Source organism: Pongo pygmaeus, chromosome 12 (genome assembly GCF_028885625.2).
Source record: "Pongo pygmaeus isolate AG05252 chromosome 12, NHGRI_mPonPyg2-v2.0_pri, whole genome shotgun sequence".
Lineage (NCBI taxonomy): Eukaryota > Metazoa > Chordata > Mammalia > Primates > Hominidae > Pongo > Pongo pygmaeus.
In genome coordinates, this window is record NC_072385.2 from 60,267,108 (window position 1) to 60,282,318 (window position 15,211).

The window sequence follows — 15,211 nt, forward strand, 5'->3', positions numbered from 1 at the left end:
GCTCACAGATACACACATGCACCTATGTACACTTGCATATGCACAAGTGTACACCTGCATACACATACACATCCACACATACTCATGCGAACATGCACAAAAGCACACACATACATAGCCATGCATGTCCCAAATTGTTTTGACACATTCACAGGATGCACAGAGTGAGGAGAAACATCACAACAAAGGTGAAACCAAGACAATATACGGACATTTTTGGCCATCTGCAAGAACAGATGGATTTGGGGAATCTGCGTTTTGACACGTGAAGATCCAGTGGACTTTATTATAGCAGAGAAGGCAGGAGGGCACTGTGGTTGAGCATAGACTTTGGAGTTTGATGACTTGAGTTCAAGTCTTGACTATGCCATTTGTTGAGCTCTGAACTTTAGCGTCTTCATCTGCAAAGTGTGGATAATAATAATATTAGGAAGAGTAAATGATATGCATAAAAATTATTAGCATGATGCTTGGTGCCTGGTTAATAGGAGCTGTTATCGTTTGGGTATTAGGAAAAGTGATTTCTCATTTGTCCAATCTCAGAAGACTTCCTCGAGGAGGAATGAAATTCAGGAGCTACAGAGAGGAAGAGAAGATCGAGAGAGGGGGAATTCAACCTGATTGGCCACTGTACAGCCTCTGTCCTTATTAAATTTGCCATTCCCCCAAAGCCACTGACAAGTTTACAAATTATCCTTCCTGATACTGAATGTCCCAATGCCTCTGCCTTCACAGGAGTGGGATGGGGATCAAAGAGAGTTCCCATGAGCCCCAGAGTTACTGGAATCCTGGGACTAAGTTGGGTTTCTGCTCTCCTGCAACCAGACTGCCCCACAAGGCACATGTGCACAGCCCTACCCAAGCACCACCCTCAGGCTGAAATAACACTTCCCCCTTTTCTCATCCAAGCTTCAGCTCTGCTCTGGCCTTGGTTGCCTCCAAACCCTGTGTGGCTTCTCAGCCCCACTGCAGCCCTGTGGACTTCCTCCAAGCGCACGACAGCCAGATTGTTTCTGCCTCACCAGCTGGGTAGGCCTTAGGCCAAAGGTGGGGCCCTCTAGGTGCTCCAGTCCCAAGAAGCCTGGCTGCTATCTTAGCCAAGTGGTGGGAGTGGGTAGGAGGGAACCAGGGACCTGGAGGCCTTTTCCTCCTCCTCTAGGTCCGGGATGGGATTTGCGATGGGTACACGTGTTCCTAGGCAGCTCTTTAAGAGCAGAATTGGGTCTCCGGATGGGGTCCGGCAGCAGATCCGCCGGTTCCCTAGGAATGCCCAGAGGGGATTATCTCAGGTGGTCTCCGCGGAGACCAAGCGTCTGACCCGAGGTCGCCGAGTGCACGACCCAGACGCGCTGCCCATGAGGCCGCTTAGGGACCGTGGCGCATGTCTCAGGAGTAGCGCCTGCGCCCGCCCCCTTCCGGATTCACAGAACCGCCCACCCCCGGATTTGCCCCCGCGTGGAAGCAGGCCCAAGCCAGAGTGCTAGGTTTAGGGTGGAGAGGCCCTGATTCAAGGTGGGCAACAGAAGCCACAGCTGGAGGTGCCCAGGGCGGGGAATGCACTGGGCGGTGCCTGGAGCCGGGAAGACTGGGACCCGGGAGGAGCGCGGCGCGAGCCATCCCTGCACCCCCGCGGCGGCGCCGAAGACCCCTCCCCCATCGAAACCACCTTGAGCGGAAAACGTGGGGTCCCGGCGCAGCCGCTTCTGGGCGCATCTGCCGCTCCCCAGCTCACTGGAGAGCCCGCCCCGGAGGAGGGGCCGGCTCCGCCCCACCTCCGTGCTGCCTCCCTCCCCCTTCCCTTGCTTTCCTCGGGCCGCGCGCCCCCTCCTCCCCCTCCTCCCCCTCCTCCTCCTCCTCCATCCTTCCTCCCGCCGGGTTCGTGCGCCCCTCCCGCTGCGACTGGCTGGGAGGCTCGGCCGCCCCCGCCCCGAGAGGGAGGCGGGGGCGCTAGCCGCGGCGGCCACCCAAGGCTGCGGAGGGGAACGAGATCCGAGGCCCCGAGGCGGCCCTGCGTCTGGACCGGGCACGCGGGGGCTCTTCTGCGTCCCCAGCCCTGGGCCGCTGGGCCTGGCCTCGCCGCGGGGTGGAGGAGGTAAGGGCGAGTCGCGGGCACGCTGCGGGACTGCTCCCGGAGAGGGAAGGAGGGAGGACCCCAGCCACTGTCCCTTCTTCCCCTTCCTTCTCCCTCACAGCCCTCCGGAGGCCCGCGAGGCCGCTCGACTGGGAGGGATTCTGGGCAGGCCAGACCAGAGGCAGGGAAGGGGTTAATTTAAGAAATTAAAATCAGAACGTTTCGAGACCAGGCTTCCCCTCCCCCCTCTCGCCTGTCGCTCCCTGAAGCAGGTTTTGGGGCGGGAGCGGGTTCCAGAACCCCACTGGGACTCTGGACCTTGGAGAACAGGGGCCAGAGGGAGGGGGGATGGGAAGCGCCCTGAAACCCCAACCCTCCCTACCGGCTTCTGAGGGACTGGGGGAGGGGCCTGGTGTTGAGGCCTGGCTGGGCACCTGTGCGGGTGTCTGTGCGTGCCGGTGTGCACGTGTGATAGTCTGGAGGTGTGCATGTGTGTGCACGCATGTGTCTGTCTCTTCACATCCAGTGCCTGTACTGGTGACAGTGCTCACAGTGTCTCTGTGTGCGCCCCTCCGCATTGCTTTGCATGTGAGTGTGTGTGACACGGGGCCTGTGTGCACTGCCCACAGTCGGCCAGCGAGTACTGTGTGGGCCTGCTCTCTCCTTAGGTCTCTCTGCAGCGAGGGGCCCAGATGGTTTTCTGGGTGTGGGATCCAGGTTCTGGAGCCTATGTGTGACCTTGGGAGGTGTGTGCCTGTTTGCAGGAGCAGGAGAGTAAGGGAGGGCTTAGAACAGAAAAAGCAGTGCCAGGGCTGCTAGAAGGCAGAGGACTGGATGCATTGACCCCTGAGGGTCTTCGCCAGGCTGGAGTGACTACTCTGGGGGGTATACATGTTGGGGCCACAGCCACAGGTGTGGAGAGCCAGAGCCCCAGCCTTCTTGGGGGATTCAGAGGGATTTATAGAGGCAGTGGACATTCCTTCACTCCCCACCCACAGGGGCCTAATAGGGGTATAATCGGGACAACTTCAGCTGCCTCCCCCCTCCTTAGGATACCTCCACCTGCTGGCAGATGCCTCCTAAAAGTACCAAACTTAGAGCTTCATTTCTTTGGCTTGTAAATCCATCTGTTAACATCCAAACCTTCCTTCCCCATTTCTGTAATTTCCACCTTCTCAGCCCCTTTTCTGCATGTGGATTTTATATGGAAAGAGAGGGAAAGAACTGTTGGGCTCTGAAGGCCAAGTGGGATGAAGAGAGAAGATGCCATGAATGTGATGGGGAGTTGGGGACAGGGAGGCAGGGCCACCAGAAAACAAACTCTATTACCTTCTCAATTTTGCCTGATCTGAATTTAACAGAGAAAAAGACAGACACAAAGAGGGAGTTTGGTGATATCCACACAGTTGTTTCTAGATTTAGGAATGCCTAAATGGCTTCATTTTTGTTTTTGTTTTGGAATATTTGTTTGTTTTAGACAGGCTCTTGCTCTGTCACGAAGGCTGGAGTTCAGTGGAGTGATCATGGCTCACTGCAGCCTTGACCTCCCAGGCCCAAGCGATCCTCCCACCTCAGTCTCCCAAGTAGCTGGGACCACAGGCATATGCCACCACACCTGCCTAATTTTTTTTTCTTTTGGTAGAGACAGGGTCTCCCTATGTTGCCCAGTCTGGTCTCAAACTCCTGGGCTCAAGTCCTCCTGCCTCAGCCTCCTGAAGTGCTGGGATTATAGCCACTGTGCCCAGCCTTGTTTTGGAATATTTGTAATGGGAAGGGGGTGATGGTTGTTGAAAAGTAATTACCATCCTGCCTTTGAATTCCCTAGATCTCTTTACCTCTCTGGTGGCCTATCATACCCTTTATCCATTCATTTAACAAATATTAGGCCAGGCACGGTGGCTCACACCTGTAATCCCAGCACTTTGGGATGCTGAGGCAGGTGGATCACCTGAGGTCAGGAGTTCGAGACCAGCCTGACCAACATGGAGGAACCCCATCTCTACTAAAAATACGAAAACTAGCCGGTGTGGTGGTGCATGCCTGTAATCCCAGCTACTTAGGAGACTGAGGCAGGAGAATTGCTTGAACTTGGGAGGCAGAGGTTGGGGTGAGCTGAGATCGCGCCACTGCACTCCAGCCTGGACAACAAGAGCAAAACTCCATCTCAAAAAAAAAAAAATTTATTGCATGATACCATGGGCCAACCTGTGTATATTACAGTGTTAGTATGATGTTCCACTCTCAATCAGAAGGAACACAATGTGGAGACCAAGGGCATGAGCTTCGGTAGTCAGGTAGTACTGGGTTCAAATCCTAGTTTATCACGGTTTTAGTTATTCATTAGGTTGTAACAGACCACCCCAGAATTTCTGGATTTAAAACAACAGTGATTTATTATTCCTTCATGGTCTGTGGGTCAGCTGTGACTGTGCCTGTGGCTGTGGGCCCTGCTGGTCTCACGTGGACTCTCACACAGCTGCATTATGTTGAGAGACTAACAGGAGAGGGACATCAAAATAGCCTCTCATTCTTCAAGGTCTTAATACACATGGCATCTAATCATTTGCTAGTCTAGCCCAAGTTTCTTATGTGGCAGCTGGATCCCAAGAGGGAGTATTCCAAGAGGACAAGTCCTGAGTTCCTGCTGATCAAGCCTCTGCCTGCATCAGGCTTGCAAATGTCCAGTTGGCCAAAGCAAGTCACGTGGCCAATCCCTGAGTCAGTGTGGGAGGAGAGCACATAAGGACAGGAATACTGGGAGGCATGTCTCATTGGGAACCACCAAAGCAGCAGTCCATTACAGGCTTTCCTTGGGCAGGTGATTTGGACACTCTGAGCCTCAGTTTCCTCATCCTAGTATGGAAGCAGTACCACCTACTTGGCAGCATTGTTGTGAGGACCAAGTGAATAGCATGATGTCTGACCAGAATCATTAGTAGATAAGTATTCACTGTTTTGATTGTTAAACTGCAAGCACCCTAATGGCACAACTCTCATTCATTTGTGTGTACCCAGTGCCTAACATGGGCCTTGTGCTAGACATCATTTGCTGGGTGGATAAAATGGAATGAAGCAGACAAGCCCTAAGCCTTAGAGCTCAGCTAGAGCAAAGCTGCAGCATCGAGAAGACACAGCAAGCTCTTACCTCCCAGTAGGTGACCAGCAGAACCAGGAAGCCACCTGTTATTCAAGGTGATTCTTGGATTTACTTAATTGTAACCAGTTCATCCAGTTCCATGATGACAAGTGGTGGAAATTGCTTTGGTTATATGAAATCAATCAATTTCTCCATTATTCAGTGTGATTCCTCTAACAACATACTGATATCTACTGTATGTTAGGATGAATCAGTTGTATTGTCTCTGCTTCCAGTGTATGTGTTAGGAGGTATTTGATGTGCAAACATGTCCATGATTATCAGTATGTGATGCCACATCCTTGAAGAGGTGCAGTAAGGAGTGATTCATGCAGTGCTGTGATTTGAGCTGTAGAGGGAGAGGTCAAGGAAGGCTTAATGGAAAAGGTAGCATTTGAGCTGGGCCTGCAGAATTCAGGCCCAGGAGTCCCAGGAAGAGGGACCAGCATAAGCCTAGACTTTGGGATGTGACAGCACATGGCATTTCCCCATGGAGCAAAATCTTGTAGGGCACCCTAAGAACACACATGGGAGAGAAGCAGAGACAAAAGCTAGAGGGGGCGGAGCTCAGGGATGGTTAGATTCCAGCCAGTCTTGAGGGTGGGCAAGGCTGGGTGGATGTCACCTCTCAGAAGATGGCCAGCCTTCCGAAATGTTTTTAGAATAAAAGTGTCATGACTGGATCAATATATGCAGAAAACTTTGGAAGCTGTGAGAATTCAAAGCTGGGAGATTTATAGACTCCAGTTAGACAATATCAGTGGTCCAGATAGAAGGGGATATAGGTCTGAACTGGGAAAGTGGCTTTAGGAAAAGTAGACAGAATCAAATATTTAGAAGTCAGTGTGGACAAAAATCAGTGATTGATGAGATCTGAGGGGGACTGAGAATTCTGAGATGGTTTGGCGGGGGAGGGGGGGTCGCTGTCCAGGGTGCTGAATAGATAACAAGGACATTGGTTGAGACGGGAGCCATGAGAAAGAATGTTTGAAGGTGGGTGTTGGGTATTGTGGGTTCAGTATTAGTCACATTAAGCTTTGAGCCGCCAACATTGAAATAGCACCCTGTTCATCCTCTCCCTGTCTACTGGCTGCTTCCAAGAAGCATTTTTTAAAAAAGAATTGCTATACATTTCAGGTCTAAGGCATTGAATTATTCGTGCCTCGGGCCTGCGGAAGTGAAGATACAGAGTAGAATTAGGTTAGCCTTAAGAAGCATTTAAATATGTTCAGGTCACTCCCATCTTAGAAACTGCTTCTGGATTCTCCCATGCTGCCTCCTCCTCTTCACAGTTGAGCTTCTTGTATTCACTCATTGTCTCCTCACGTCCTTACCTCACTCACTCCTCAGCCCACATCAGCCAGGCCCATCAAAGCAGCAGTCTTGAAAGTCCCCAGTGGGCCCTTCCCTCTTCTGCTCTTGAGTTTTCAACATTATTTCTACTGTTGCTCACTCCTCTCCTGGACATCCTCTCCTCCCTAAGATTCCTTGCCAGAACTCCCATTTCTGCTGCTGGTTCTTAGAAACCTCTTGGTTCTTCTGCGTCTCTGAGGGTCCATCTTTTCCCCCAGCTCCCCTTCTCTGCACCCTCTCCCTTGGACTTGCTCACTGATTAAACACTTTCCTTTTTACCCTTAAGTTGCCAAAACTGTATTTTTGGCTCCGTGTTGCAATCCATGTACTGAATATCTCTACTTCCACAGTCCACTGGAACCTCAAACTCATGGAATCCACAGCCAAAATTATCTCCCTTCAAAACTTGCCTTCCTCCATTTTTCCTCCTTATTGAGTCACATCCTCATCTCCCCGGTTGCTTAAGACCCAAACCCGAGCCTCATCCTTGAGTCCTCCCTTTCTTACCTGCCACAGTCATTCTGTCACCGGGCCTTCTTGATTCTCCTTCCTTAATTGCTCCCATATCCATCCTTCTCCCCATTTGCACTCCTGCTACCTTGGTTAATAGTTTCCACTTCCAGTGTTCCAACAACCTTCTTCCTGACCTTGGCTCTCTGTATTTTGTTCTCTAAACTGTAAATCTGATCAAGCCCTTGCCATTGATTCATTCTACAAACACTACCCCATGAGCACCTGCCCCATGCCAGGCACTGTTAGAAGTGTTGGAGAAATAGCAGTGATTGAGATATACAATGTCTCTATCCTCAAGGAGCTTACATTTTAGTTCCCTGAAGGAGGAATACTCTTTCTCACTTCCTTGCCCTTATACATGCTGTTCCATGTGCTCCGAATGTCTTTCTTCTTCTACCCCAACCTCATAATTGCTCTTGCTCACCTGGCAATTATATTTTTCTCTTCAAGAGTCAGCTTAGATGCTGCCATCTCTGGGGGTTCCCCAGTCCCCCAATTCCTCAAGTTAGGTTAAGTGTAGAATCCTGTGCCTGCCTCTTGCATAACGTTTATTTCATAATTGTATCTTCTAACACCTCAGTCAGCCCTGGGAGACAACAAACTGTTTGCAGGCCAGGACTGGATCTTGTTTGTCTTTGTCCTCAACAAACCTAGCACAGCACCTGGTATAGCTCATGGCACAGGGTAGGTACTCAGTAAATAGACATAGAATAAATTCGTGTTTGAATAGAGCTTAGGAGAGATGTCTAGGCTAGAAATGCAGATTTGGGAGACTATTAGTTAGGACACTTGATTGCAAGGGACAGAAATTCAACCTGAACTACTTTAAGCAAATTTACCAATTCATATAAATGGAAAGAAGGGAAATGAATGAGTCTTAGACACCCAGGTCCTCACAGATGTGGTGAGGACTCTACAGCTCTTGGCTCAGCTTTCCTCTGAGTATTGCCACCTTGTTCCCCACATGGGCTTTCTCCATGTGATGGGTGGAGGTTGCACAAGGCCATAGACAGCTTCACCATCCTAGCATGGGATCCCAGAGGGACAAGAGGACTACTTTATCTTTCATATAAACTCCTAATAGAGGACTCTGTTGGCTCAGTTTGAGGAATGTGCTCAACCCTGGGTCAATCACTGTGGCCAAGAAGATAGAAATACTGTGATTGGCCAGGTCTGGGTCATGTGCCCACCTACTAGGATTGACAACCCGGCCACAACTACATAAAGTACAGAGGGGCAGCTCACTAAAGAAAGGATGAGATATTGGTATTACCAGAAGGTAAAGAAGACTTGCTGAGCAGATGAAAATCATAATGCCCACTGCAGGGACTATCAGTGACCACATGATGGTGGAAGCCATAAAAATGCAAGATGATCTGTGTTGCTGGCAAAGTCAATGTGTGAGAATGTGACAGGAAACAGGAGCTACAGAAGACACACATCTTAAGATGGTTGGTCTTGTTTGAAGAGATAAGTCTCACATACCTGTAAGCCTTAAAAAAAAAAAAAGTACCTCTGATTAGTTCAGCCTGTAGAATCCTTCTATCCAAAGAAAACCTTGATGGGGACTTGAAAGAAAGTAGGCTTGAGATAGGCATTTCAGATACGAGGAGCATCACAGGTCTGGAGGCAGGGCCAGGCCAAAAAAGGAGGCAAGTCTTAGGGCTGCAGAGGTTGCTGATTTGGGGAGACAAGAATGCAAACTGTTCTGTCATGGTGCTAACAGTACAGACCTGTGATGAAATTTGAACAACACTTCTGTTTTCCTTTTTCCTGCTGTCCTACCTCCCCCTGCCTTTATTGCCCTCTTGCCTGCATTCAAGCAAAGCTTCAGGGTCACACGTAGGAGGTGCATAAATCTAGACAAAAATTTTCCTAAGATTTGTAGTCATTCCTCAGCTCCAGCAGATGGAGGGCAACTGTGAGGAGGGCTGGCCTGGGGTGAAGAGGCACCTGGACCCCAGAAGTCCCTCTCCTCCTCCACCTTACACATCCATCCACAGGCTTATACCCCCAGACTTTCCCCTTTGCCTGCTCTCTGGCAGCCTGGCTAGCAGGATGCTGTGAGGCAAAAAGGGGCACTTCAAAAGTGTATGGTGAGAGAGGGCAGGGTGGGGAGAAGGTTGGCTACTTCTGGGGCCCTGAAAGATGCCCCCCACAGGAAGGACCAGCACTTAGTTAGGATGAACAGATACACACAGATACCCTGACATCAAGCTCACTGTACATGATAGAATATCCTTGTTCTTGAACAGTTCTGTATGTGTGTGAACTCTAGAATATCTCTGGTCACTTTGCCAACTTCTTCAGTTTTGTCTATAGTTATTAGTCTATTCAAGTTTTCTATTTCTTCTTAAGTCAATTTTGATAATTTATATTTTCCTAGAAAAGCATTAAGTTCACCCAGATTTTCAAAAATTTGGGCCAAGAGTTGTACCTGGTAGTAATTTAAGAAAATCTTCTCTGTGCCAGCAGTTATCTTTTTTTTTTCCCATGTGTTATATATAAATACATTCTCTCTCTCTCTCTCTGAATAGATTTGCCAGAGAGCTATTTATTTTGCTGGTCTTTTCAAAGAACCATCTTTTGGATTTACTTCTCAAGGCTACATTTTGGGTTTTAATATACCTAAAGGATGGTGATGTTGAAACAATTACTACACACCATTTTTTTTTCTTTTTTTGAGACGGAGTTTTGCTCTTGTTGCCCAGGCTGGAGTGCAATGGCAGAATGGCTTATTGCAACCTCCACCTCCCGGGTTGAAGTGATTATACTGCCTCAGCCTCCTGAGTAGCTGGGATTACAGCCACCTGCCACCATGCCCGTCTAATTTTTGTATTTTTAGTAGAGACGGGGTTTCACCCTGTTGGCCAGGCTGGTCTCGAACTCCTGACCTCAGGTGATCCACCCGCCTCAGCCTCCCAAAGGGCTGGGATTACAGACGTGAGCCACCACACCCAGCCTACTACATATCATTTTTTTAAAAAAAAAAGAAAGTTAAGTCTTGGCCAGGTGTGGTGGCTCACGCCTGTAATCCTAGCACTTTGGGAGGCAGAGGCAAGTGGATCACCTGAGGTCAAGAGTTCAAGACCAGCCTGGCCAACATGGTGAAACCCCCTCTCTACTAAAAATACAAAAATTAGCTGGGCACGGTGGCAGGTGGCTGTAATCCCAGCTACTCAGGAGGCTGAGGCAGGAGAATCACTTGAACCCAGGGGGTGGAGGTTGCAGTGAGCCAAGATTGCGCCACTTCACTCCAGCCTGAGAGACAGAGCGAAACTCTGTCGAAAGAAAAAAAAAAAAAGAAAAAAGAAAGTTAAGGCTTGTCTCATATATACTAAGGTATCTATGGATGAAATAATATGATATTTAAGATTTGCTCAAAATTATCCAATAGTGGGGGCAGGGCAAGTATGGAGCAGGGAAGTAGTGTGCAGATGAAAAATAATTGGCCATGAGTTGAGAATTCTTGAAGCTGGATGATGGGTACCTAGGAGTTCATCATAATACTCTCTCTATTTTTGAACATGTGTGAAAATGTCTATAATGGAAAGTTGGTTTTTCAAAATTCCTATCACACCATGCACACCAAAAATTTCTAGCTGGGTTATAAAATGCAAATGGGCCAGGCATGGTGGCTCACACTTGTAATCCCAGCACTTTGGCAGGCCAAGGTGGGCAGATCACCTGAGGTCAAGAGTTCAAGACCAGCCTGGCCAACATGATGAAACGCTGTCTCTACTAAAAATACAAAAATTAGCCACGTGTGGTGGTGGGTGCTTGTAATCCCAGCTACTTGGGAGGCTGAGGCAGGAGAATCACTTGAACCCAGGAGGCGGAGGTTGCAGTGAGCTAAGATTGCCACACCACTGTACTCCAACCTGGGTGACAAAGTGAAACTCTGTCTAAAAAAAAGGGCCGGGTGCAGTGGCTCATGCCTGTAATCCCAGCACTTTGGGAGGCTCAGGCAGGCGGATCATGAGGTCAGGAGATCGAGACCATCCTGGCTAACACGGTGAAACCCCGTCTCTACTAAAAATACAAAAAATTAGCCGGGCATGGTGGCAGGCGCCTGTAGTCCCAGCTACTCGGGAGGATGAGGCAGGAGAATGGCGTGAACCCGGGAGGCAGAGGTTGCAGTGATTGCAGTGAGCCGAGATCATGCCATTGCACTCCAGCCTGGGCGACAGAGTGAGACTCCGTCTCCAATAAAAAAAAGAAAAGAAAAAAAATCCAAATGTAGGCCAGATGCAGTGGTTCAGGCCTATAATCCCAGCACTTTGGGAGGTTGAGGTGGGTGGATCATTTCAGCCTAGCACTTTCTGACCAGCCTGGGCAACATAGTGAGACCCTGTTTCTAAAAAAAAAAAAAAAAAAAATCCAAAAGGAAATCATACAGCCTAAAGTATTTAGTACTACCAAGTCATTGTCAGTTTATGGTATTATGGCTATTTGTTTAAAGCCCTTAATTCTAAAAAATATTCTGGAATTTTAAAAAAAGGAAATCACAAGTATTGAAAGAAAACATATATAACTGTTTATAATCTTTGGGTAGGGAGAGATTTCCTAAGCATAATAACAAAATCCGATTTTACTGTGGCATAATTTAAAACTCTAGTATATCAATAAAGACCATAAACAAAAGTAAAAGCCAATCAACACACTCGAGAAAAATATTTGAGGTATATAAATGACACAGGATCACTAATATTAAAAGCTTTTGTAAATCGATAAGAAAATATGAATGTTCAGTATGAAAATGAGTGAAGTAGTGCACAGGCAAGTTACTGAAGAGATAGAAATGGCCAGTGTATGTGTGAAAAACTGTCCAGCCATCACAATCAAGGACACGCAAGTGAAACAGCGAGGCCACTTTCCAGTTTCAAATTGGCAAGAGCACAGGGGCCAGATCGTGAAGCTGAGGAACTTGGCTGCAGTTGGTAGTGGATGGGGGTGCCCTTGACGGAGTCTGAGCAGAGGAATCCGATGCCTTTACAGATGGAATAGAGCTGCGGGACTGAAGGCTGGGCCAGCAGTCTAGATGTGATGAGGTTGTGGCCTGGAAGAGTACAAAGCATGAGAAAAGAACAGTTGGGTTGAAAGCACTTGCAAGGAAAAACCAGTAGGTCTTGATGGTTAGCAGAGAGAAAAATCAAGATGGTCAATGGCGTGGCTGGGAGGACAGTGACACCAAAGGAAACAGGGGTGCTGGGTAGTAGGTGAGGAGAAGTCTGGGATTTGTTTTTGACACTGTGGGCCATTGTGTTAGTCTGGAGTCTCATTACTAGAGACTGGCAACTGACCCAAATGATAAAAGCTACAAAAACATTTGCAGCCCTTCTCAGTGGTCAAGTCCTGGGTTAGAGCTTCAGGCACATTTGGATGTGGATGCTCAAGTATCATCAGGGGTCCTTTACTTCTTTTGTCTCAAAGAGAGGACAAAAATGGCCACAAGAGGCTCCAGGCTCACAGCCTACCAACTGAGCACAGCTCCCAAAGTGACTGTATCGGCCCAGATTGAGAAATGAGTCCATTACTAACCTGCACTGTGATTCTAATGGAACAGACTGAGGTCATGTGTGTTCCCTGGGAGCCAATGGAAGCTGTCAGCCCTACCCAAATCTATTCAAAGTGCAGGCAATGGTTCTCAAAGGGAAAATTGGGGATCAATTCACAATAAAGAGGGACTAGAGCCGGGCAGCAAAAACAATAAAAGTCCACTGTATTTCACTTCTTAGATGTCCAAGATCGACACAGACCCCCTTTACTGTGTAATTTTAAAAAATATTTTCCTGTTTATCATAATGCAACCATCCCTCACCAAACTTAAAGCACAGTTATTCCACTTCTGGGAGGAGACATTCCAACTTTTCACCCAGTTACCACATCTATCTCCAATTCAACATCTTGGCAATGGCAAGGGGCTGTTTGTTTGGTTAGGTACTAAGCTCATGGTCTTTCCATTTAAGCCCCAACTACAATGATGGAGAGAAAATTGTATAGCTGAAAGAAGAAAAACCCTCCTAGTTGAAGAGGGGGGTAAGGAAAAAAACCTGGACCGTGGTCCACATGCTTGACTGAATGGTGAGGAAGAGGTTCCCTGGTACACCAATCTCACTGCTCTGATTTTGCTGTCTCTGTGAGAGGGGCATTGAGGCGTGCATGTTTGGGGAGGTTCGGGGCAACCATAGGGGCTGAGCAATCCTTTGGTTTGTGGGGACTTTCTGGCAATACAATTCCCTTAATCCCTGGGAGGCTTTTCAGTCAGTTTGCATTTGGTTATCCCCAGAGCTATTAACCAAAGCTAGAGACCTCTATGAAAGTTATGATTCTTGAATGAAGTCCCTGGTGGTGGTGTAGAAGGAGGGGAGGGGTTATCTCTTAGCAACAGGCCCCAGTGTTCTGCCCATCCCAGGAGCCCTTGGTTCTGCAGCCTCTAGCTGGGCCTCTGCCACAGGGCAATGCAAACTCCTAGTTTGGGGAGGGAGGCAGAAGGTCATCTGCCCCTTCTCACTGAAGCTGCATCCCAGTGGAAGCCTGCTTATAATGGAAGCTTCTGTCCAGCTGGGAGGGCACAGCAGGAAGGGTTCAGCAGGGCCCGAGGAGTTGAGTACCTGTCAGGCCCCAGGCTTATCTCGCTCTTAGTTCCCAGCCTCTTTGTCTTCGCTTGAGCTGACTTTAGCTTGAAGCAAAGAACTGGCTCTTAATTATCTGACTCTCAGCCATGTTGAATTACTGGCTGCAGGCAGAAAGGGCCTCTCTGGGCAAGCCCAAATTTTCTTCCTCTCTGCTTTCAGATGGGCTCCTTTCAGCCAGAGTGTGTCTCTTGCTTGTTGGACCTTACTGAGGCCATTGGAAAGACATTCCCAACATCCTGACATTTTTCTACGAATCCCCTAATGTTCCAGCCATGGTAGGTACATGGCCTGAGCTCCAGGGATGGTGGGAGACAGTTTAATCATCTGCTTTGCTGCTGCTCTGTTCACCAACCTGTGAGTGGGGAATGGGGGAAGTAGTGCCAGCTTATGCCCCCCTCCTTAGTTCAGCTAATTTCTTTTGTGGGTCTATTAAAAATTTCCATCTCTGATTCTAATTTCTTGGTTAGGATATTTTCTGGGTACAAGTAACACAGACCCAACTATAACTAGCTTAAGCAAAAAAGGGAAATAGGGGCTAGGTGCAGTGGCTCACACCTGTAATCCCAACACTTTCAAAGGCTGAGGCAGGTGGATCACTTGAGGTCAGGAGTTTGAGACTAGCCTGGCCACCATGGTGAAATCCTGTCTCTACTAAAAATACAACAATTAGCTGGGTGTGGTGGCATATGCCTGTAGTCCCGGCTACTCGGGAGGCGGAGGCAGGAGAATCACTTGAACTTCAGAGGGGGAGGTTGTAGCGAGCCGAGACTGCACCACTGCACTCCAGCCCAGGTGAAAGAGTGAGACTCCATCTCAAAAAAAGAAGTGGGGGGTGCAGAATTGATTGGCTTGTGTAACTGAACAAGCCAGGCTCTCAAACAGTATATGTGAGGAATGTCTTTCTCCACCTAAGTTTTGCTTCTTTGGGTTGGCTTCATTCCCAGGTGTCTCCTCCCAAAAGGAGAAAGGATGGCACCAGCAGCTCTGGCCTTCTCCATCAGCTTAGAAACCTGATCCCAAAGACAATGCTTTCCCTCAGTCATTCCAGAACAGTCTTGGGGCTCACTGGCTCAACTTTGGTGCTCTATGTTTACCCCACGACTGATTTGCCAGGTCTATGTCACATCCCCAAGACCATGTGGACTGAGAAAGTGGGGAAGGATGGTTCCCTATGGTCAAAACAGGGTGCTGTTACCAGGAGGAGGACTGGATGCTGGGCTGGCAAAAGGAACAGACATCCACCCATACATCCTGTGGAAATGCCAGAAGGCAACACAACTATGCAGCAGGTCAGGATGGAGAAGTAGAGCTTACAGGTGCGAGTAAACCTGTGTGAGGGAAGCCGACTGCCTTCCTAGGGGGAGGATAGAGATGGAGGGCTCCAGAGGCAGACCTCAGAGAATGAGTATGTTTAGGAAGGCAGCAAGAACAGGAAGTTGCAGAACCCAGGGGAAAATCCAGACAGGAAAGCTCATGGCAGCTGTGAAGATGGAGGGGTCA

The 15,211-nt window shown here is 48.6% G+C and overlaps 1 protein-coding gene across 2 annotated transcripts in view; it reads left to right on the forward strand.

Moving 5' to 3' along the window:
• The first annotated feature begins 1,511 nt into the window (after positions 1–1,511).
• The window catches only part of FBXO41 (F-box protein 41), a 29,955-nt gene continuing 16,255 nt past the window's right edge, over positions 1,512–15,211 (forward strand). Inside the window, exons 1-2 of one of the 2 annotated variants that reach the window (XM_063649351.1) lie at positions 1,845–2,092; positions 5,087–5,263. The gene's annotated coding sequence lies outside the window, so the exon portion shown is untranslated. Of the gene's footprint in view, positions 2,093–5,086; positions 5,264–15,211 lie in introns of both variants that reach the window. The other variant, XM_054473610.2, reaches the window with a different exon arrangement.